At 37.1% G+C, this 24,080-nt stretch overlaps 1 non-coding gene across 1 annotated transcript; it reads left to right on the top strand.

Moving 5' to 3' along the window:
• Positions 1-23,687: 23,687 nt before the first annotated feature.
• LOC116636508 lies at positions 23,688-23,794 on the top strand. Its single transcript, XR_004300352.1, has one exon. It is a non-coding gene; the product is annotated as a U6 spliceosomal RNA (small nuclear RNA).
• Positions 23,795-24,080: the final 286 nt, after the last annotated feature.

The raw sequence follows: 24,080 nt of genomic DNA, 5'->3' as shown, positions 1-24,080 counted from the left end.
TAAAAAAAATGAGAGAAATTGTATAGGATAAGCATGCTAGATTTACACTAAGGATAAATAAGGAAAAAGATAAGTGCAAGGTAAAGTAAGTCTTTACTCTGCAGAGTTATCTTGACATGTTATAGACTAGGGGTCAGAAAAAATAAGGCCAAATCTGGTTTGACACCTATTTTTATAAATAAAGTTTTATTAAAACAAAGAAGAAGATAGCAGGAAGGGAAGAATGAAGGGGGGATAATCGGAGGGGGAGATGAACCATGAGAGACTATGGACTCTGAGAAACAAACTGAGGGTTCTAGAGGGGAGGGGGGTGGGGGGATGGGTTAGCCTGGTGCTGGGAATTAAAGAGGGCACGTACTGCATAGAGCACTGGGTGTTATACGCAAACAATGAATCATGGAACACTACATCAAAAACAAATGATGTAATGTATGGTGATTATTATGTTAATAATAAAAAAAAAACCTAGCCTCAGTCATTCATTTACTTATTGCCTATGGCTTCCTGTATAATACAGTGGCAGAGCTGAGTAGTTTTGACACAGACCATAAGAACCACAAAGTCTAAAATGGCTGATCCCTCCCCTATACCACTGGATACATAGAAATGTTAGTAAAGTAGCAGATCCTTGAGATTTCCTAGCTTTTATAGGTCACTCTTTGTCATACACATGTCTTACAAAGGCATCTAAGGTGTTTATTACTAGCTCTTTCTTACCAGATCTAATCAGCCTATCACCAATACAGTGGTAAGAGTAATATCTTTCTGGATGGTAACAAAGATCCTTTTGAAATTGACTATCACAGAGAGTGGGAGAATTGGCACAGTTCTGAAGTAAAACAATGAAGATAAACTGCTGTTTCCGCCAGTTAAAAGCAGACTGTTTCAGGTAGGTTTTTATCTAATTGGTAGAGAGGGGGAAAGTGCATTTGCCAGGTGAAAAAAGCAGCTTTGATTGGTGACATTTTTAAAGTAAGTCTAGACTAGACTAAAATAAGTCTATACAAGACAAATGGTCATATTCCTAATGAAGATGTTTGAGGAATCACCACCATCTGCATCATTTTTTATGAAAATTCTTCCTGGGATATAAATAGTTCTGATGTAAAAAGAGATTCTTGTGATGGGTTACTTCCAGGGGATGACATCAACAAAATGGTGAAAAAGAAAGCCCCAGACCGTCCTTCCGCCCACAGAAACACAGACTTAACAATACATGGACTAATTCCCTTTGTGAGTAATCCAGAACACATGTTAAGAAGCCCCTATACCCCAGGTGAGCATGAAACCAGAGACATAAAAGCATGGTGATCTGCAAAAAATTTCCCAGTACCTGGTTCCTCTCTGGGAAAGGAAAGAGAAGACTAAAATATGTACCCAATATTTTGACCTGTGTGGGGACCGGAGGGGGCTGTCCAAGGGATTGGCTTCTGTAGTGCCTGAATCTAAGCACTGACAGGAAAGGGTGCCAAATTGGGGGTGACTGAAAATAAGGTTGATGGTTTGAACTAGCACTCATTCACTAACCATAGTCTCCCTCCAGCCCCTTGCTCAGTGTGGAATGAAAAGAAGAAAACCCAGTCTTCTCCCTGAGGAAGGAAGGAGTTGAAACATGAGTCCAACATTCTGCCTTTTCAGAGGGCTTGCCTAGGGACTGGTTTCTGTCATGACTGTCTTAGAGCACTAAGGGGACCCTATAGGCCTTAGATGCTGGGGGCCACTGAGAACAAAAGAAAGCTGGGCGGATTGGTGCCGCTCAAGTGTTCTTAAATTGACAAACTTGAAAACACTAACAAGGAACGGTCTAAAAAAGTAATTGACAAGGCAATCCTATTTACAATAGCATCAAAAATAATAAAATACTTATAAGTAAACTTAATGAAGGAGATGAGAGACTCGTACATTGAAAACTACAAAATGTTGCTGAAAAATATTAAAGAAGACACAGATAAATGGAAATACATGCTATGTCTGCGGTTTAGAAGACATAATATTGTTAAAAATGTCCCTAGTACTCAAACTGACTTACAGGTTCAGTATAAAGTCTATTAAATCCCATTGGCATTTTTGTAGAAATAGAAAAAAGGATCCTAAAAATCAAAAACACAGCTGACCTTGAATAGCCAAAACAATCTTGGGAAAAACAACAATAACAACAAAGCTCTAAGTCTCCTACTCTTGACTAAAAAACATATTATAAAGTGACAGTAATCAAAACAGTTATGGTACTGGTCTAAAATGGACACATAAACCAATGGAAAAAAAATAGAGATCCCAGAAACAAACCCACTCATATATCATCAAATGAATTTGACAGGACAGCACAATGGGGAAAGAACAGTCTCTTCCACAAATGGTGCTGGAAACACTGAGTGTCTATATGCAAAAGAAAAAAAATTAGGGCCTAATCTTAGAACATACACAAAAATCAACTCAGTGTAGATTAAAGAGTTAGCATAACACCTGAAACTGTGAAACTCCTACAGGAAAACATAGAAGAAAATCTTCATAACATTGGTTTGGCAAGATTTCCTAGATAGGACACCAAAAGCATAGGCAATGGAAGCAAAAATAGACAGTGGGGCTACATCAAACTAAACAGCTTTTGCATAGCAAAGGAAATAACAGAGTGAATGGCACCCCATGGAATGAGAGAAAATATCTGATAATGGGTTAATATCTGAAATATTTAAGGAACTCCTGACTCCCAACTTAATAACAGAGTAACAAATTTCTTGATTTAAAAATGGGTGAAGGAGAAACAAACTGAGGGCTCTAGAGAGGACGGGAGTGGGGGGATGGGTTAGCCTGGTGATGGGTATTAAAAAGGGCATGTTCTGCATGGAGCACTGGGTGTTTTATGCAAACAATGAATCATGGAACACTACGTCAAAAACTAATGATGTATGGTGATTAACATAATAAATAAAAAAGTAATTAAAAAATACAAAAATGGGTGAAGGACTTGAATAGACATTTCCTTAAAGTAAACAAACAGATATATGAAAATCAACAGGTATATGAAAAGATGACATCACAAATCATCAGGGAAGTGCAGATCAAAAATACAAAGAGATACTATCTCAATGAGACACTATAAAAAAAAACAACAGAAAATAACAAATGTTGGCAAGGATGTGGAGAAATCAGAACTCTTAAGTACTGTTGGTAGGAATTTAAAATGGTGGAGCCACTAAGGAAAGTAGTTTGGAAATTCCTCAAAAGAATTCAGGACAGAACTACCCTATGATCCAGCAATTGCATTTGTTGTCATTCATCCAAACTAACAGAAATCAAGATCTTGAAGAGATATTTGCACTTCCATATTAACTGCAGCATTATTCACAATAGCAAAGAGACGGAAACAACCTAAATGTCCATCAAAGAATAAACAGATAAAAGAAAATATATATACATACGTGGGTTATTATTCTGTCTCATAAAAGAAATCCTGTCATAAGCTACAACATGGAGAATCGATGAGGACATTATGCTAAGTGAAGTCAGTCACGGGAGGACATACAATGCATAATTGTACTTATATAAGGTAGCTAAGGAATCAAATTCATAGGAACAGAAAGTAGAATGGTGGTTGCCAGGGACTGGAAGGAGGGGGAAACAGAGTTACTGTTCAATGGATATAGAATCTTAGTCATGAAAATGAAAAAGTTCTGGAGATCTGCCTTACGACCATGTGCATATAGTTAGCAATGCCATACTGTGCACTTAAAATTTTGTTGAGGACAGTATTCATGTTATGTGTTTTTTTTACCGTAATTTTTTAAAGTGGATCCCATAGTTCCCAGTTCTGCTGATTATCGTCCATGGTTACCTATGGGGAGCTACATGGTGTGATAGGAGGGGGAAATCAAGGACTGCAATAAGGAGTATTTTTATTTTTACTCTCTATACAATGATGTTTTCTTAAATTCTTAAAAAGACAAGCATCTTTTCGTGTATTATTTTGTAATAGATAAATAAAAGAACATGGTCTCAGTTTAAAAGAGAGAGAGGGATGTATTACTTCCAGAGAATTTTACTTGCCCTTTGTAACACAGTAGCCCTTATTGCTTGGGTGAGTGAGACAACGTAGGGATTCTCCTCACTGATGAGTGTGTTTTGGATGCATGCAGGAATTGAGAAATGACTATTAGGTGCTTTTGCAGACTCACTGGGCCTACTGTGTAATGAATTTAGGCCAAAATTTTGCTTATCTCACTTCCATAAGTGTCCTCTCTGTGAGTAGGCCACAGAAATATTTCGGTTTTCCAAGGTTTATCTCAGCTCAGAATTGACATCCATCCTGGAAAAGTCTGTATTTCCCTCTTCCTTGGATACAGGCAGTGTGATGAATAATTGCAGATTCCTTAGCGGAAGGATAGAAAGAACATTAGTGGATATACCTATGGCAACAAGATCAGGCCTCCTCTTTGTGCACAACATTCCAGGTCTACGAACTGGCTCAGGTCTTAGAATTGGATGAGTACTAGGATTCTCTCTTGCAGAGCAAAACTGTTCTGTTTCCACCAGATACTGATTTTTTGTTTATACAAATCATGCAGGATCACATCTGCTAATTTTCTAAGGTTAAACCAATTGTAATTCCTGGAATGAACTCAACTTGGTCATACATTATTAGACTTCTCATATCTTGCTAGTATCTTTAGAGCTATTTTTATCTATGTTCACAAGTGAAATTGGTATGTCATTTTTATTCACAAAATGTTCTTGTCAGGTTTGGTACCAAGGTAATGCCAGCTTTATTATGTGAGTTGAGTAGTTTCCTCTTTTTCTCTATGAGAGATTGCATAGATTTTTTTTTCTTAAATATTTTGACAAAACTCTCTGTGGAATTCGCCTCTGGCCTAACTTTTCTGTGCACAAATGTGTTTGGATAATTCAATTTTTCTAATGGCTATAGGTCTATAAATTTTTCCAGTTTTTGAATTAGTATCAGTGATGTTAATTTTTCTAAGAACTTGCCCAATGTATTTGAGTCTGAAATTTACTGGAATGCCATTTTTCATAACATGTTCTTATTACCTCTTCATACGTGCAACATCTGTTATATCTAAGTATTAACTTCTGATATTTGGTCATGTCTTTCTTCTTTGTATTAATCAATTTTACCAGAGGTTTGTCATTATTAGAAGTCATTTATAGGAAACAACTTTGGACTTCTGTATTTAACATATGTCTCTTCTTGTGTTTTATTACTTCCTTTCTTCTACTTTCTCTGTATCTATTTTGGATGTCTGGACAGTTATTGAGAAAGTATAAATATCTCTATTTTTAATTACCCTTATTGCTAACATTTACAAATTTGTATAATACAGATGGTACCCAGAAGAGCAATGCTAAAAGGAAAAAATACTACCAAGCAATCTAAAATATGTGGCTCTCTTTTTGTGATGGCTGGAAGTCAGCAAGGGAATGCAAGCTGCAGAATGGCAGACCTTTGTTATACAGACAGATGTTTCATTACACTGCTGCTTGAGATACCTGGAAAAGCAGACTTGCAAAATTATAGACCTGCAAGTTATAGAGCTTATAACTATAGTAGAATTGATTTGAAAACCTCAGAATATCGGTCTGTTAGCTTCTTTTTGTTGATTTTTTTTTTAAGTTCTAGCACTGATAGAGCAAGGTAGCCTAGTTAGAACAGGTTGCTCTGAAGAGGCAGAGGTTACAGCAGATAAGACTGTAGCCTCAAGTTTCCCCAAACAGTTCCTACAAAGAGTCTCCGGCCAGACAATGAAAGCAAGCTCAGAGGCAAAACTCAGATTAAGATGTGGAACTTTTAGTCCATTCAAGGTTAAGTTAAAAACAAATAAAAAAAGCCAGTAAAGGGCGCCTGGGTGGCTCAGTCGTTAAGCGTCTGCCTTCGGCTCAGGTCATGATCCCAGGGTCCTGGGATCGAGTCCCACATCGGGCTCCCCGCTCGGCGGGAAGCCTGCTTCTCCCTCTCCCCCTCCCCCTGCTTGTGTTCCCTCTCTCGCTGTGTCTCTCTCTGTCAAATAAATAAATAAAATCTTTAAAAAAAAAAAAAAGCCAGTAAATTAAAGACCAGTGTATTTAAGTATAAAAAATACCTTCTGATGAAATTTTTACTTATGGTTACTTGCAGAGAGAATTGACTAGAAGCCTACTAAATTTTTTAAGAAACTGTATTTCCAAAGAAACAAGCCACCTACAAAAGCTTGTCATTTTCCTAACCTTAAAGCAAAACTCTACCTCAAACCAGTGATCATGATGTGGACTAAACTATCAAGCTTCTAAAAAAAAAATCCTTCCCAATGTTTTCATTATGAAGGATAAGGACAAGGAAAGTCTCACAAAGGACAAAACCAAGCTATAGTCACAATATCCAGAAGGCATTTATAATGAGCTACCACTTGGGTTAACCAAGGAACTTAATTCAGTGACAAAACAGATTTTTCACCACTCTTGCCCAGTGGGATTTAATGGTTGTGATAGTTCAGTGACTGCTATGAATTTCCCATGCTTTCTTCCAAAAGAATTTTAAACGTGTTTAGGCTATTTACCGTTTTATATTGGTGTAGGGGAGAGAAGAGACAGTTCCTCTATGTTTAAATATCCTAAGCATGATGAACCACTTCAAGAAGAATGGTCTCCCTTGGGATATTCCTTCCCTCTACGAGGGAGACAATTCCAAAGTTGTATCCAGTTCAAAGTCCACTTCTGGGTAAGTAATGTTTGTCCTCTCCATCAGGTCTTGATGTGGCTCTTCATGTTGTAGTTTGATGAGTAGGAAGAGACTTGAACCTTTTCAGAAGAGACAAGTGGTGAACTATGGCAAAGACTGAGAGTTGCCCTTCACATACCCATTCCACCCTTCTTCTATAGAACTTCAGTGAGGCGTATGCTGCAGAGCTATAAAAACAATTTCTAGTTTCCCTTGCATTAATTGTGCCTGTGCCCTGGCCAGTGAATTTTAAATCAAGGTAATCACAACTTCTTTTAAAAGAAGCATCATGCCTGCCCCTTTCCCTTTTCCATTACCTTTTCCCTTTGGTTGGCTGAACGTAAGTGGCTTAGCTGGAGCTGAAGAGAAGTTATCTAAGATTGGCGGATATGTGATGAGGACCCTAAATAAAGGGTCTTGGTCTTTGATACAGTGAAATAATTTGTGATAAGCCCTAGGCCATTTATTTCTGGATTACTATGTAAGAGATAAACTTTTATTTGGGACTTCATTACAAGAAATACATCTACCCGTAACTAGTATAATACTAATGGAAGTAATTATGATGTCTGCGTATATGTGGCTAAAAAGTTTTCCATTCTTCCTGGCACACATCCAGAATCTCCTTTAAACTTAGAACAGCATTTGAAGCTATTGAATATGAGCCCTGCTCCCTTTTGTGTGAAACAGATACAATATCAAAAAACAAAAACAAAAACAAATCCGCACAAAACAATCCCCAAAACCAAGGTTACTCCTTAGAGAAACTGATCTGCCCACTGCATTTCTTTCCCTGGCATTAACAGTTCCCCAATACTGTCTGAAGCTATGTTTCCGTGGTTATTGTAGTTACTGTTTTCTGCCGTATCTCCCTGAATTTAGTAAAATCTCTGTGCTCTTCATGGTACTGAATATAATAAATCACATCATACTCAAGCTATCTGGAAATGAAACCACTTGCCTTTAAGATAATAAATTCCCCAGCAAAGCCCTTCCCTCATCTACCACTAAACTTTTTGCTTTCCTCAGTCTATGAAGTTGGAAATAATATTTCTCTGGTGTTGAAACTGTAAAGGATACAGAAATTCAAACTGCATGATGGTTGATAAAAAGGAATTTTATCAGGAAAGTGAGAAAGTGTCTTCATATAATGAACTTTAGATAGCTATAGAAAGATAATCTGGGTATTAGCTGAGAAATGAATACTTAGATTACTATACTAGACCAGCAGAAGAGAATTCATTTTTTCTTTTTGGATTTTGTATTACATGTAGAATTTCAAAACCCTTGACCTCCAAAGAACTTCCAAATGCCTCTTAATACCTGATGATTTTATGTGGCTTATTTTCTACTTCCAAGAACATTTGCTCTCCTTAGGTAGATGAAAAACTGAGTTACAAGACATGTACAAGGTCATATTTTGAGCCACTAGTGGAACTTGAACTGAATCTTTGAACCCTTTCTCTAACCAGTTTGATTTTCACTGCCTTGTGTACGCCACAAAATTTTTGGTACTGTATGAGGAACTATTTTATATAACTCTCTGATTTTCTTATTTTTCTTATCTTGCTTTTAGTTGGCTGTGTTTTCCTTTGTTCCCCCCACTCCGTCTAACCTTTTGGCATCCCATTTCTTGCCCTTAGTTTGTATGTGTGCACTGCAAAGTTTATCACATTTAAGGTGCATGCACATGATGAGTTCAAATCACTGAAGCTCACTGAGCATGTCAACGTGAAGTGCTGCAAAAGACGTAAGACATAGATTATTCCTGCTGCTGGTGAGTCCAGATGTGTCCTCTACACGTGTGTTCTTTGTAGATGTTACCTAATAATTTCAAGGGGCTATTTGTGGGTGGTAAGTGTGTGATAAATTAAATGTGATTAAAATAAGATATTCAATTCTATTCAAATCAAATGAAAACTCACTTTATAGCCAATCATCTTGGTGTACAGTGGAGCATATTAAGACATCAATTCTCTTTTGAGCATGTAGCAACATACCTTCCATTTCCTTGCAATCATACTTTTCCAGCATTTGGCTACTCTTAACAAAAAGCATGATAAAAGGTTTCTTTATTCTTTGCCCAAATTAAACCTTCCTTCTCCATACTTTCAAAGAAAACAGAGTTCAATTTTTTTCCAGCTCTTTTCCATCAATGCTTGAGGAAGGATGTATGTTCTCACAAGCACCAACTAAACCAGAAAGAGAAGAGTTTTCCAATTGCTCAGTGGATCAATCAATGCTGTACACCTTTATGGTATGTTAAAATATTTCTAACTATTATCATTATTATTACAGAAATGTCCAAACAAATCAATATGATGAGGGCTCTCTGAAACCAAATTTCTGCTTTATTCATTCTCTATCCTTGCCTCTCCCACAACTACTATTTACAAGATCTATTTCTATGCTCCTTTGCTCTATTTGTAAATAATTATTAATTATATAATATTTTGCCACTGATTAGCTAAATGAAACTCATCACTTCCCCTTTTGTGAATCTAGCCTGCTTCCATTTAAATTGCTATCTCATTGTCTTTATATCCCTTGAGGCTGGAAAACTTTCAAATGTTCTATATTCATTGTAATACATGTATTGTAATACAGGTAATACATTATAATAATGTATCTGTACGTATGACATTAATAGATGTAATACATTTATGTAATACATACATAATACATATATAATACATGTAATACATTTGCTTTTATCTCCCCATCTCCCACTCCCCCACTATTCTGGTAGGATGCTGATTTTATGAAATTCTTTTTCATCCTTGTTTGTTGATGCCTTTTTTCTTCTTTTTTATGCTGACACTTCATTAATTGTGCAGAGCTCTAGGTAAATATATGTGAACGTCCTGTATGATAGAAATACACAAGATTCAATCCCTTTTGTTTTCTCCTCTTACAGAGATAACTGATAGGTCCTGTAATTCCTTACCTCCCTTCCCGGTTAGAACTTGTATACCCTTAGTTCCAGCTCCTGTTGGGATTTCCTTTTTTGGGAGGGACTTCTAAATTATTCTTCTCACCTCTGATATAGCCCCTACTCTAGTCCGTCATCCAAGGCATTAACAGTGATTTCTGGAGTGCCTGGGTAGCTGAGTCAGTTAAGTGTCCAACTCTTGGTTCAGGCTCAGGTCATGATCTCAGGGTCATGGGACTGAGCCTCCCAGAGGACTCTGCATTAAGCAGGGAGTCTGCTTGAGATTCTTTCTCTCTCCCTCTGCCCCTCCTCCCACTCTCTCTAACAAAATAAATAAATAAAATCTTTTTTAAAGAAGTCATTTCTGACGAAGAATGGAATAATCAAAGAGGGCTCCATAGAAGACAGAAGACTGCCAGGTCTTATGAGACACTAGGGGGTCACCTATAGGCTTGACTAATGGTCAATCAGAAATGGTCACTGTAGAGATTTTTTTCTGCCCCAAATTCTTAAGTGACAACAAATGATGTGTATTACTATAGACTCTTTAGAATGCTAAGACTGTCCCACAAAATTTTCAGAAACACTTAAAGGAATAACCATTTTCTATGAAGGAAGCTAGTTTGATAGCCATGGTCTTATTGCTAGCTGCTTCCAGCAAGACTCTTCTTTAAACCACTACCTACACTTATAGAATAAAATAAAATAAAAACTAAAACTAAAAAAATAATAAAATTAAAAATTAAAAAGAAAATTAATTTTTAAAAGTTTTATTTATTTATTTGTCAGAGATTGAGAGAGCGAGCCAGCACAAGCAGGGAGAACAGCAGGCAGAGGGAGAAGCAGGCTCCCTGCTGAGCAAAGAGCCCAATGTGGGACTTGATCCCAGGACTCTGGGATCATGACCTGAGCCAAAGGCAGATGCTTAACTGACTGAGCCACGCAGGTGTTCCAAATTTTTTAATTTTTAAAAAGTGATTTCTAAATACAGATTCGATCCTGTTACTACCCTACTCAAACACCGTCTTACCATGTTATTCAAAGTCCTTCATGATGTGACTGCAGCTTACCTTATCAGCTTCATCCCAGCATTCTCATCTGTTAGGTTTGCATTGTGCACCTTCTCCACTTGTAGGGCACTTTTCTTCAACAAAATCTGTTTGGGAGTCTATTGAACTAATGAGGAACCAATAGGACCACTATTTTGATTCTAAAGCTAGTAAGTTGACTCTCTCCTCCTCTTATCAATGCCCATTTAACAAATAAAATAAAAAATGAGGAATGTGCTGAATTTTAGGACATCTCCAGGACTATAAACTTGACTATGACAGAATTTTCTAGATCAACTATTTAAAATGCCATAAATATACATAAAAATAATTGTTTCCATCTTGAAAATTGTTCTCAATGATGTTCTGTTTTTTAATTCCATTTTAAAATTCTGTTTTTTTAAAGTTCTGTTTTTTTTTTTTTTAAAGATTTTATTTATTTGACAGAGAGAGAGAGAGACAGCAAGAGAGGGAACACAAGCAGGGGGAGTGGGAGAGGGAGAAGCAGGCTTCCCGCCGAGCAGGGAGCCCGATGTGGGCCTCGATCCCAGGACCCTGGGATCATGACCTGAGCCGAAGGCAGACGCTTAATGACTGAGCCACCCAGGCGCCCCCCTGATGTTCTGTTTTTTAATTCCATTTTAAAATTCATAGAAAATAACCCATGTTAGATGCTTTTATTCAAGGAACCACACACATGCACACACACTTTATCAATGTTTTGTTTCCCCAGTTACTTCCAAAGTTATTCAACCGTGACTACATTAGATTAGGTAATTAACTTGCAAATACCTCATTTGGCATAAATGCTTTAAGTATATTATTATTCAGAGCTATTTTTTCTTCTCTATTTCTCTAGAGTTTGGCTTTAATTGTAGCTTTAAAAATACTAGGTTTTACGGGGTGCCTGGGTGACACAGTTGGTGTAGCATCTGACTCTTGGTTTCAGCTCAGGTCTTGATCTCAGGATTGTGAAGTCGAGCCCCTACATTGGGGCTCTGTGCTCATCACGGAATTTGCTTGAGACTTTCTCTCCTTCTCCCTCTGCCCCTCGCCTGCTCAAATAAATAAATAAATAAATAAACCTATATCTTTAAAAAAATTACTAGGTTTCTGGATATATTTTGAACTAAAAAGCCACCTATAATATTTCATTATTCACTTTTGTTTCTCCAGTGCCTATCCCAGTATCACACAGAAAAGGGTGCTCAAATGACATTTCTGGAAGGCAAGTGAATCCATTGTAATGCAGAGACATATACCAACACATCAGCTTTAAATTAAATGATTTTTTACTGTGTTTAATAGAAAGGGTAAAAAAAACAATGTTGCCAACCAGGTACAAAATCCATGGTGTCTAGAGAAAAATAAACTTACACATGTGGAAAGTATAGACAGCAAGTGCCCATGTAAATGACAAAATTACTTGCATATGAACAATATAATAATAATGGTAATAAAAATGATAGTGATTAATATTTATCGAGCACTTACAATATGCTAGGATCTGGGCTAAACACTTCCAGACATTATATCATTTAATCTTCACAGAAATTCAATAAGGCATGAATTACTACTATACATTTTACAGAATGAGAAGGATCCAAGAAGTTTTATATATACTTAGTTTTACCCAACTGGTAAGGAATAGTACTAGAACAGGTTTTTCTGAGTTTATAACTTCATAATACTCTAAATTGGACAGTTTACTCTCTCTGGGGCATCACTAAGATGGTAGAATTAAATGATGAATAGAATCCAATATATTCATTACAAAAGAGAATTTTTTAAAAAATTGTACGTTAGAGCACGTTTAAGACAAAATTCTATAATTGAGCTCATAGGAAGAAGAAGATTTCCCCAGGAATTAGAGTTCACCTTTGGATAGAACTGGCACTCAGCCAAGCATATTTCCACAATGTTTTGAAGCCTTGATGTATTGAGCTATATACAGCATAAACATTGATAAATCTAATGTGGCATATGCTGGAGATCTCAAGTTTTAAAATTCCATCCTAGAAAATTTAACAGGATTAAAAAAAACTGTTCCTTAATATTGCAGAAGTTACCATAGTATATTTCAAGTCACAATTCTGAAACAGCATCATACTACTAATTGAGTCCATAGCAAATATGAAAACAGGTGCATACATAAAGATCCACTTTGATAATTGAAATTTATTTTGAATAAACAGTAAACAATATATCTTAAGTTGTCATTACTGAGGTATTCAAATGAAAGGAGATTCATGAATGATTATGCAAATTTCAAAAACACATTCAAAATGCAGTTTAAAAGCAGTGTGCAAAACATGAAAATATTCTATTTCTTGTTTTCTTCACTGAGTTAGTCTACTTGTATTTCAGAAATCTAATATTTAAGGAGGAAGAAACTGGCAATTTAGTTGTCACTGGCACAGACATAACTATGGGAAATTCCTATAAATATTTTTAGTCAATTAGGGCTGGCCAGGAAGTTTGAAAATTCATGATACAACCAGAACAATTCATAGGGGGGAAGACAAAGAAAATGGATTTTCAAACCATGAAACAGCATATAAATTAAAGGGATAATACAAAGGAAGATGAGATTCACTCATTAATCATCACTCAATAGTTTTTTATCAAGAATTTACTGTGTGAGACAGAGCAATGGACAAGGGCCTCTGTCCTCATGGCACTTTCTAGTGAGAGGTACAGAAATGATAAGACTAATAGTCCAATTCATTTCTAAATACAGTTATGATAAATGCTCAAAGGGACATTAGAATGAACTGTAAGCAAACAATGAATCATGGAACACTACATCAAAAACTAATGATGTAATGTATGGTGATTAACGTAACATAATAAAATAAAAAAAAAGAATGAACTGTGAGTGTAATAAGAGAGCTTGAATTAGTTAGGGACAGAAAAAAGGGGGGCAGGGCAGGCACACCAAAGATAAATTCATTAATGGAGCAGCATTTGGGGCTAATTAGGTCAATCAACTAGCAAAGGAGACAGAAAGTCAGATAATTTTGCGATGCGATTGTTCAGTGATGTGAATTTCTCCACCAAAATTTTTCATAGTATAATAAGGTAGTTGTCACAGAGTTGAATGTGATTTATGTTAGGGTGATATTCAAGAAAGATGCTTTATTTGGATGCACAACTATGTGATGGTTAAGTTTACTCTAGAATCACACAGCCATGATTTGAATCTCTGTTCCAATCTGCCTTCTACTGTATGTGAAGTTGGGCAAGTTTCTTCAGCTTTCCGAGTAATAAGTAGCTATAAAATTGGGATAATAACACTGCCTTTATTACAGTCTTGATATGAGGTTTACCTGAGATAATAAACACCCACTATATCCTTGGCACAAAGCAATTATTCAATATATCTTAGCTATTATTATTAGCAGGAAAAAGATTGAAAATAAATGTCAAAGAGGACTTTAAATGCCCTGCATTAGAGTGTGGATGTTATTCCATAAGTAACAGGAAGTCACTGAAGTTTTCTGAAAAATTACTTAAGCACACAAAATAAGTAATTAGTGAAAACCTATGGATTACAAAGTGTTTCCAAATGCATTATTTTATTTAATCCTCATCAATCTTGAGGTGATGCTATTTTGATTGAAATTTTACACATAAAGGAACTAAAACTTAGAGCACTTAAGATGACTTGGCCAAATAGCTAGGATTTAGATTCAAATCAAGGACAGTATAATTTTTGCCAGGACACAGATGGCAGAAGATTTTGAAAGACACCGTAAAGAGGTTACATAGAAAAACTAAGGGACACCGCTATTTTGGTTATTCTGAACTTGAAGTGGAAAATTTTTATTTTTTAATTTTTAGAATGATGATGAGAGAAACAAGACATCTGGTGAAGGTTTAAGAAACTGGAAACTTTGACGTAGGTTGCACCTCTGCCACTTTACTTTGTGACAAGTCACAGAGAAATTATTTAACTTCTGCTTTGTCGGGTCCCTCATTTGAGAAAAGGAAAATATTATCCCATTTCTTGGGATTTCCCAAAGGATCAAATGAGACACTCTCCTCCCCCTAAAAGCCACAACAAACAAAACAGAAAACTCAAAAGAAAAACACAAACATATATTGTCATTTTAAAAACAAAAGTCTCCATTCCCACCTTGAATTTAAAGTCTTAGAGGAAAAGTCAAGTCAGAGTCACTGAAGTGGAAAGAGAATCTATCAGATTCTTTTATTATTAAAATAAAATCTCATATCCGGAAAACTAGACAGCTTTTCAATGGCATTTTGCACATGTTAACCTAATAGCGGTGACTCTGGTTGTTTTCCTTTTACTAACACTGCTCCCCCGAAATCTTTGGGTGCTCTCTCTCCTCCAGTTTGAACTGTGAACACGGAGACCCGTTGTGTTCTGCTGTGTATGTCATAGGTACTGAGGGACATTTTCCCAAGTCTACTTCTCTATCCAGATGTTAATGAATTATTGCCTTTATGGCTTTGCTTTCTGTGTTCTATAATCTCCTTTTTTAGAGAAGGGAGAGTAAAAGTCAAAGGTCCTGAGGTATTCTTCTCAGATTCCTTTACTGTTCTCAAAACCCCTTGAGGCAGTTTTATTCTTGTTGTTTTTTTAATAAAAATTTATTTATTTTATCTTAGAAGAGAGAGGAGGGAAAGAGAATGAGAATCTTTCAAGCAGACTCCCCACCAAGCAAGGAACCTAATGCCAGGCTCCATCCCAGGACCCATGAGATCATGACCTGAGCTGAAACCAAGAATCCGATGCTTAACCAACTGAAATACCCAGGTGCCCCCCCACCTTTAGTTTTTTGGGGAGGCAAAGGAGTTGGAACTTCCTACTCATGTCCTTCTTTTTTCTATTCTGACCTATGGTTTCTTCCTCTTCTAATTATGAATTTTGTAATTAGAACTGAATTTAATACCTAGATATATCTGATACAAAATTTGGAAATTTCTGAAAATGTCCTTAGATATAATGCCATGCATACTAGAAATTTCCATAGTGTAACTTATTTTTTTTTCTGCTTATATTATCATTTTATGAAAGAATTAGTATTTAAAAAGGAGAATTTAACATAATCTTACAATAAAAATACCGAATGATTTTAGCATTATGAAAAACATACATTGTCCATGTTTTTCTCATTTCACCATCATGGACTGGCATGAGTTCACAAATAAGCACTGTAACTTATTTTTTTTGGAGAGTTTAACAAGATAACATATTGTAAGCCTTCATAAAAGTACTGCTTGAAAAAAAAAATGGGACTCTGACTTACAGAACTTTTGTAAAATCTAGTATCTGAAATAATTTAACTGCTTCAAAGAATAATTTGCATTAAGAATCCCCCTTTTTGCCTAGATTAGATAATTTGATATTTTCCTACATATGATTGTAAGACACCAATGTGGAAAATCTTTACATGACAAGAGAATATGTACAGTGGTGAGGTGACAGACTGAAATACGTTAGAGCTTGGTTTTGTTGGAGTGTTAGAGACAGCATTTTGTTTTATATACTTCAGAGACAATTTGGGCCACAGGATAATGTCTATATTATAGAAAAGCAGTCAGCATATAAAATAATTTTACTATTCTACAAAGATAGGTTTTTTTTTCTTAAACAAGTTATTGAAAATGATCCCAAAATAAAGGAATTAATTGGAAATACAAGGACTTGGAGGTTTACCACCCAGAGAACTTTGTTTTGTTTTGTTTTTCTCTTTGTTTGGGAATGGACTCAATGTAAATGAACAGGGAATCTAAGAAGCAGCAGCACCATCAAGGCAAAGGATGGGTGTGCATGAGGCTGTGCTCCAGGCTGCGAGACAACTAGTCCAAGTGAAAATAGGAATTAGAGGGGTTGCATAGGACAACTTCAGGGAGGAAAGGTGTTCCAGATTAATGTCATGGTTATTTATTTTTTTTATTATGTTCAGTTAGCCACTGTATAGTACATCATTAGTTTCTGATGTAGTGCTCAGTGATTCATTAGTTACGTATAACACCCAGTGCTCATCACAACACCTGCCCTCCTTAATACCCATCACCCAGTTACCCTCTCTGGCCAGTCCCCTCCCCTCTGAAACCCTCAGTTTGTTTCCCGGGGTCCACAGTCTCTCATGGTTCATCTCCCTCTCTGATTTCTCCCCCTTCAGATTTCCCTCCCTTCCCTTATGGTCCTCCGTGCTATTGCTTATGTTCCACATATGAGTGAAACCATATGATAATTGTCTTTCTCTACTTGACTTACTACACTTAGCATAATCCTCTCCAGTTCCATCCATGTCGATGCAAATGGTGGGTATTCATCCTTTCTGATGGCTGAATAATAGTCCATTGTATATATGTACCACATCTTCTTTACCCATTCATCTGTTGAAGGACATCTCGGCTCCTTCCACAGTTTGGCTGTTGTGGACATTGCTGCTATGAACATAGGGGTGCAAGTGCCCCTTCTTTTCATTACATCTGTATCTTTGGGGTAAATACCTAGTAGTGCAGTTGCTGGGTCATAGGGTAGCTCTATTTTTAACATCTTGAGGAACCTCCATACTGTTTTCCAGAGTGGCTGTACCAGCTTGCATTCCCACCAACATGTAAGAGGGTTCCTCTTTCTCCACATCCTCGCCAACATTTGTTGTTTCCTGTCTTGTTAATTTTTCCATTCTAACAGGTGTAAGGTGGTATCTCATTGTGGTTTTGATTTGTATTTCCCTGATGGCTAGTGATGTTGAACATTTTTTCATGTGTCTGTTAGCCATTTGTATGTCTTCTTTGGAGAAGTGTCTGTTCATGTCTTCTGCCCATTTCTTGACAGGGTTATTTGTTTTTTGGGTGTTGAGTTTGAGAAGTTCTTTATAGATCTTGGATACCAGCCCATTATCTGTAATGTCATTTGCAAATATCTTCTCCCATTCTGTGGATTGCCTCTTAGTTTTGTTAACTGTTTCCTTTGTTGTGCAGAAGCTTTTTGTCTTGATGATGTTCCAAAAGTTCATTTTTGCTTTTGTTTCACAAAGATAGTTTTGATTTATAACAATTAATGTTTTTTTTTTTTTTTTTTTGCCACAGCTGCAATAACAATGCTTAGAAACTTAGACAACTAGAACAAGAATTGGCATTTGGGACTACAATGTCCAATATTCTTATTTTACACAGGAGAATGCTGAGTCCAGAAGAGAGGCGAAATTGTTAACTAAGGTCATACTGCTATTTAGACCCTCCAGCTAGGATCCTGACATACTGATTCTGGTGCAGTATTCCTATGTTAAGTTTCATTTTTAATTCTGTGTACTCCATGTTTTGTTCACCTCAAAAGAAAAAGACCCTGTCTGAGATTGAGTTGTCAGGCATAGGTAAAAACAAAGCAAGAATCTAGCCTACTTTCTAACACATGAGTCAATCTCAAGAAAATTGATATATGCTGACAAACAATACTATTAAGGAAGAGGTGTTTTGTGGACCAAAGAAATGACCTTCACACAGGTTGAAATAGAAGCAGTGTTGAATGCCCTGTATGATGGAGGATCAAATGAATTATATATAAAGATAGTTCAAATTGATTATGGCAGCAAGAGACTAGTCAAGGACATGCACAGGCAACTTTACAAAACTATTTCTCCATCCTTCCTCAAGAACATATTCCAAATCCTTGTCCTGGAAGAAAAAGGTATCTGAATAGAGAAGTCCTAAACCACTTGTAGGAGAGCAATTCCATTGCTACTAAAACCTACCCAAATTTAAAAACTTAAAAACCAGGTAAATCTGCTAAACAGGGTTCATGTGACATTATTGTGAAATCCAGGGAGTGCAGAGGATGAATGCAGGGCTAGATTACAGTTTGCAAATACGAATAATGAATGATTCTTCACATTCACCACCTAAGCAAAGGGGAGAGAGAGCACTGCCAAACTGAGGAAGGCTTCTCAGCAGAATGTAGGAGAGAAATATGCTGGGTGTAATTGCCAGATTTTATCTCAGGGGCTAAAGGGTACCAGGCAGTCACTGTGAATAAAGAGTGAGATGCTATTTTAGAATTTGCTCTCAGGAAAGAACATAGGCTGTGACGTGGAGGGCTGTCTTCACAAAGAAACAAACAAACAAAAAATCGTAGAATGTGTTAAGTTATTTGATATGGAAAACCTTAGAATCCACTCCAAAGACGACCTGGAATGACTGCCCTCAAAACTTATATTTTCTTCCACTGTAGACAGACTTCTCCTCATCCTAAAGCAAATGAAAAGCAACCACCATAAGGCTTAGGAAGTAGTGGGGTGTGGTCAAAAGTCACTCTGCTGCCTCACTGTCCTCCCATAAATGTTCTCACTGAAGTGAAATTTCTTAGAGTTTTTCATCCCCCTCATCCGATGGTCATCCATGACCTCTGAAGCCTGTCTTGTGTGTATATCATCACAAGTAAAGTCACTTGGTAAAGAGTGGAGGGAAAAAAACAGGTGAAGAGTAAGGACCACCTGTGATGACAGATGAGCAAAGAAATCACCAAGGCAACTGAGGGAAGACACATTTGGAAGTCCTAAAAGAAGCCAAGAATGCAAGGACTTTACTTTTCCCCAAGGAAGTACACAGACAGTTTCTATCTACCACCAAATGTTCAGTGGAGTTTTCACTGTTTGGGAAATGACAGTAACTCCACTCTAGTAAAACCACCTTTCTGATCATAATCTCTCCATGAGCAAATAAAACTGGAGGAGCTGCATTTAAAAATGAACTTAAGAAGCTAGCAATCCAGAAATTATCATGTAGATACAGGGAGATCAGTTTTATGAGCTTGAGATGAACATATTAGCTGATTTGGTGAAACACTAAGGTCTTTTCCATAAAAGAAAAGCAGGCTATCCTTTAAGGACTATTTAAGGCACCCAATGGCCATGGGTGGGAGGCTAACATTATTTAGGTTAGGCTATTTCATTCTATGAAAATGTATTCAGAAGTCTGACTCTAACCTTAGAAAGTGGTTTTGCATGGCTGGCATACACTTATGAGACTCAGCAATGACTGTTTTTATTTGGTCAAGAGGGCCCAAATGTGGAGAGGAAGATAAACAATAACTGCCCTCTCCATAAGGTACTCATAATATTTATGCCCTGTTAATTGTTGTTTCATACTCATTCATTAATAATAATGGCCTCTTTGTCACACAGTGAATCACTTACTCCCTTCAATTAAATATCTTCAAATATTCAGAATATTTCTAAGAATTTTGATAGATTCTGATTCTGATTATTATTATTTTATTATTATTATTTGTAGGAGCACCAGATTAATGTTGGGCAGCTAACCAGAGGATTCAGGCAGACTTGGTCTTGTAGAAAATTTACAAGTAAAATTTTCAATGTTACATTTGCAAATGACCAAGTATCTCTTGAGAGAATCCAGATGACAATGTTTGTCTTAAGGCCAATGTGCAAGGTTAAATTGAGAGACAGAGCACAGAGTGCATTCTTTTATGATATGGATTTAGAGAGAGTGAGCTGAAAAAAAAAGTAGTGAGTAGAAACCAAAGAAAACTACTTTACTATGAGCTTTAGGAAATAATTGTTTAGGTTTCAGAAAGAAAGGAAAATGAATTACATCTTTTTCCCCTCTCCAGAGTGCAAAGCCAGTTGAAAGATTGCTACAAGAGTCAGACAGAGATTTTAAAAAATTAAAAAAAAAATAAACCTTTATTATGAACTAGACCTGGAAAGAAAGATCACAGATCTAAGTGTAGCCAAAGGGCCTTACTAAGGCTTTATCCATGAACTGGGCAGACTGACTCAATCAGCTCCTGGATCCATGGGACCACAGCATATATCTTTTCAGGGTCAGTTCACTTCTTGCATCTCAGAAACCAGAATTCGGCTTCAGAGATAATGTCAGTGGCTGAGCCACACAATCCCACCTCCCTCTTCCAAATTCACTCGTCAGATCATTTACTTCTCTTACCCAAAGGACAGGAAATGTGTTGGGAGCAGGGAGAGTGGAGCTGGGAGCGCTATGCTTTCCTTTCTAAGGAAAAGTGATGAGTTGGGAATATGTGGTTTTTCCAGTAATATAGAGAATATAAGGAGTCATCAGCCAAGGGGCTAGAAATGAGGGACATGATGGAGACAATGCTCTTAGCAGACTTTATCCTCACTGCATTTAATATAAATAACCATGGCGCAGGCCTCAGCCAACTCTAGTAGTATTTGTTTTAATCCTCAGACATGGCCCTAGAAGATACAGTGTTCACCCAAGGCCCACAGCATCCTGGAGTGCATGCTTGATATTAATAAAATTTAAAGTTACGTTTCATGTATTTTTAATCGTGTATGTAGATAATCACATGCAGCTGGACAAATTATAATCACTTTTATGGTATATAGATTACTAGGTTAATTAGAGTATCAATTATCTTGAATGTATCCCCATCCTATTTCAAACATTTTGAATCAATGAGAGGTATTTGACTAAATGAATTTTTCTTTGTAAAGATCCATTGCATTCAAGGCATGTCTGGATAACAGACATAGAGAAATGAATTAGACACATTCGCTGACCTGAAAAGTCCTTATCACATAGAATTTACAGACATGTACCTAATTAGGTGCAACACAACAACAATGCATTGATAGTGCGGAAGAAAATAAAAAGGGAGCATGTGCAGATCTGCCTAGACCTTACTGAAGGCTGGAATTTGAATAAGTGTCCTGAATAATAAGTGAGATGTCACAAGGCTGTGGAATTAAAGAGGAAGTTCTAGGTAGCCATAGGAGCAATTCTGACAATAAGAGGACCTTTTGTGGAATGACAGATAATGCCATTATTGAAGAGTAGAATTCAACATATGGCTGATAAAAGTTAAAGGTCAAGATGTAGGTTGAGGCAAGCTCTCGAAAGTTATTTTGTGTCTTGTTTGTGTTGTTGTGATGTTTTCAATGCTTTGGTTTGGTTCTCTTCTTTAGCAACAGATACTGCCATCTTTTGCTAGAGAATAAATAGAGACTAGATATCTTGGAATCACTGATGTTTGCCAGTCTTCAAAGGGTAAATGAATGGGAAATAGTCCCAGTCTTTCTGGGAGAAAAGGTTGGTCTCACTCTGAGAAGGGTTTATCACTGGGCTTGGTGGTTGCTCTTCTGTGCTGTTGTGGACAATGGGCTCAGTCCTCCCAGCATTCGTAAGGTTGATTTGCATGCCAGGAGTTAATGTACATGATATATAAGTATAATTATAGACCTACAGTACTTTCTTGAGGGCCTCTAATTGACCCCATTGTTGGAAAGTAATTGTTCCCTCCATTACTGTTACAAAGGAGCTTGACTCCACCACTGGTGACAGATACCTCAGGAGACAATGAACCTGCCTCCATGACTGAATTTTGGACCAAAATTATAAGGTCAGCCTTACTTACTGGGAGAGTGTCTTGCTTTCACATAGTCCAAATCTTTTGCAGAAATAACTTGTTTTCCTCCCTTTTCTACCAAAAAAATTCACCATTCCTAAATCTCTTCCCAGAGGGATTTCATCAACCAGGGAGGACTGACTTATCACAGGAGAGAAGTATACACCCAGACAAATTGTGTCACAAACTCTCATACCTCCCATCTAATCTAAGAGCCTATTCATTTTTCCCTAGGAATCATTTACTCTCCCCTAAGAATACTACATCCCCCTTCCCTTCCCCTATTAAAATGGTATTTAAGCCTGAATTGTAAGCCACCTCAGGAAGTTACTCAGTTTTCCCTGAGTATCTCCCAGATATACATACATGAAGTATACATATTAATAACCTCCTGCTTTTCTCTTGTTCGTGTGTCTTTTATTACAGGAGTCTCCCCTAAGAACTCAGAAGTGTAGAGAGAAAATTGCTTTTCCTCCTCTACATGTGTGTATCAAGCCTCTGTCATTCATTCACCACATTCTGTGTAATAACATTGGACTGATCCCATGGTGCTGTTCTCCATCACTTTACATATGTATAAGAACCCCCAGACCTTAAGGGAAAAGGAAAAGGATATCCTTGGAAGAAGGTAAAATGGACTTTGAATATCTTGCTATTACCTGTCTGGGGAGAGCAGTCAAGGGTTTTGCACTTTTGGGACAGACAGACTAGGATAGGTTTCTAAACTCCTTTGATCTATAGGACCTCACCCTGGTTTCTTGAAAGTGGTAGAGAAAGAAACAGTCTGTGGTTATAATCAAGGGAGACAGACATGATCAAATACGCTTTGTAGCACCGCGCGCTGGCAATGGTGCCGCAGACGACTGGCAGGGATCCTAGAGCTGCCTGACCAGCGAGGAACCTGCAGCGAATATTCATGCCCAGACTGCTACACTCAAGGCAGCACTGGTGGAAAGAAAAGAGACACCAAGACTTCCTCATGGAGGAGGATGTGTATATATCCAAAAACTCCTAATGTATCTTTCATTTTCAGGCCATGATTTCTCAGGAAACATTCACTGCAATAGAAGTACCACAGGTTGGCTCAGATTCAGTGTATCATTTATGTGAAGGAAATGGACTAGGCCATGTCCAACCATTAATGATGGTTCGAAGCCTTGCTCTCTGGGGGATATCAGCTACTATCCTCCTACTGACTTTATTACTTCTATGTAAAAATGAATCTTCCACCTGTGTGAAGTTGTCCTCCTCCTACCATCCTCTTCCTGTGTGAACAGTCTGTTTCCCCCTTAAAAGAAATATCAGGTGCTGGTTCTGTGTAGAGTATGTTGCTGCCAAGATAAAGAAGCTGCAGTAATTGAAGGGGCAGACAAAAATTGTGTTAACCGTCCACATGGTGCTCTTATGAAATGCCCAGGAGTAACTGGTGGTTAGGAACACTTAGGGCTGAAGGCAAAAACCAAAAGTGTGGTCTTGAATTTCATGCACTAATTACATATATAGTTACCTGATCCTTCAGTAGCCAATATATTTTGTGGCAAAATGTTTTTCTGAGGTAAAGGATACACTGGTAAAACACACACATGTAATTATTTATTTAAAAGTATAATGCTTGTGCTCCCTTTGGCAGCACATGTGCTAAAATTAGAACAGTACAGAGAAGATTAGCATGGCCCCTGTGCAGGTATGATACGCAAATTCACAAAGCATTCCATATTTAAAAAATAAAATAAAAGTATAAAGATGAGGCATTTTGCACCATCCACTGGAGTGAGGACAGAATGAACAAATGGCTAAGGAATTATAATTTTAAGTTACCCTGTAACCACATCAGAGCATTTTCACGTTTTCTGAAGGTATACATCTTAGGAAGGAGCACCACTGTAATCTACTACTGTCGTAGATACAAAACTAAACAAAACAACAACAACAACAACAAAAACCAAACAGGTAATAAACCTAACAAAAACTGTAAAATATATTTCATTTTCAAAGGAATGAATCAAG

The sequence above is a fragment of the Phoca vitulina genome, unplaced genomic scaffold (assembly GCF_004348235.1).
Source record: "Phoca vitulina isolate PV1807 unplaced genomic scaffold, GSC_HSeal_1.0 scaffold12, whole genome shotgun sequence".
Taxonomy (NCBI): domain Eukaryota; kingdom Metazoa; phylum Chordata; class Mammalia; order Carnivora; family Phocidae; genus Phoca; species Phoca vitulina.
Note: the sequence above shows the minus strand (reverse complement) of the source record. Positions and strands in the feature narration are given on the sequence as shown.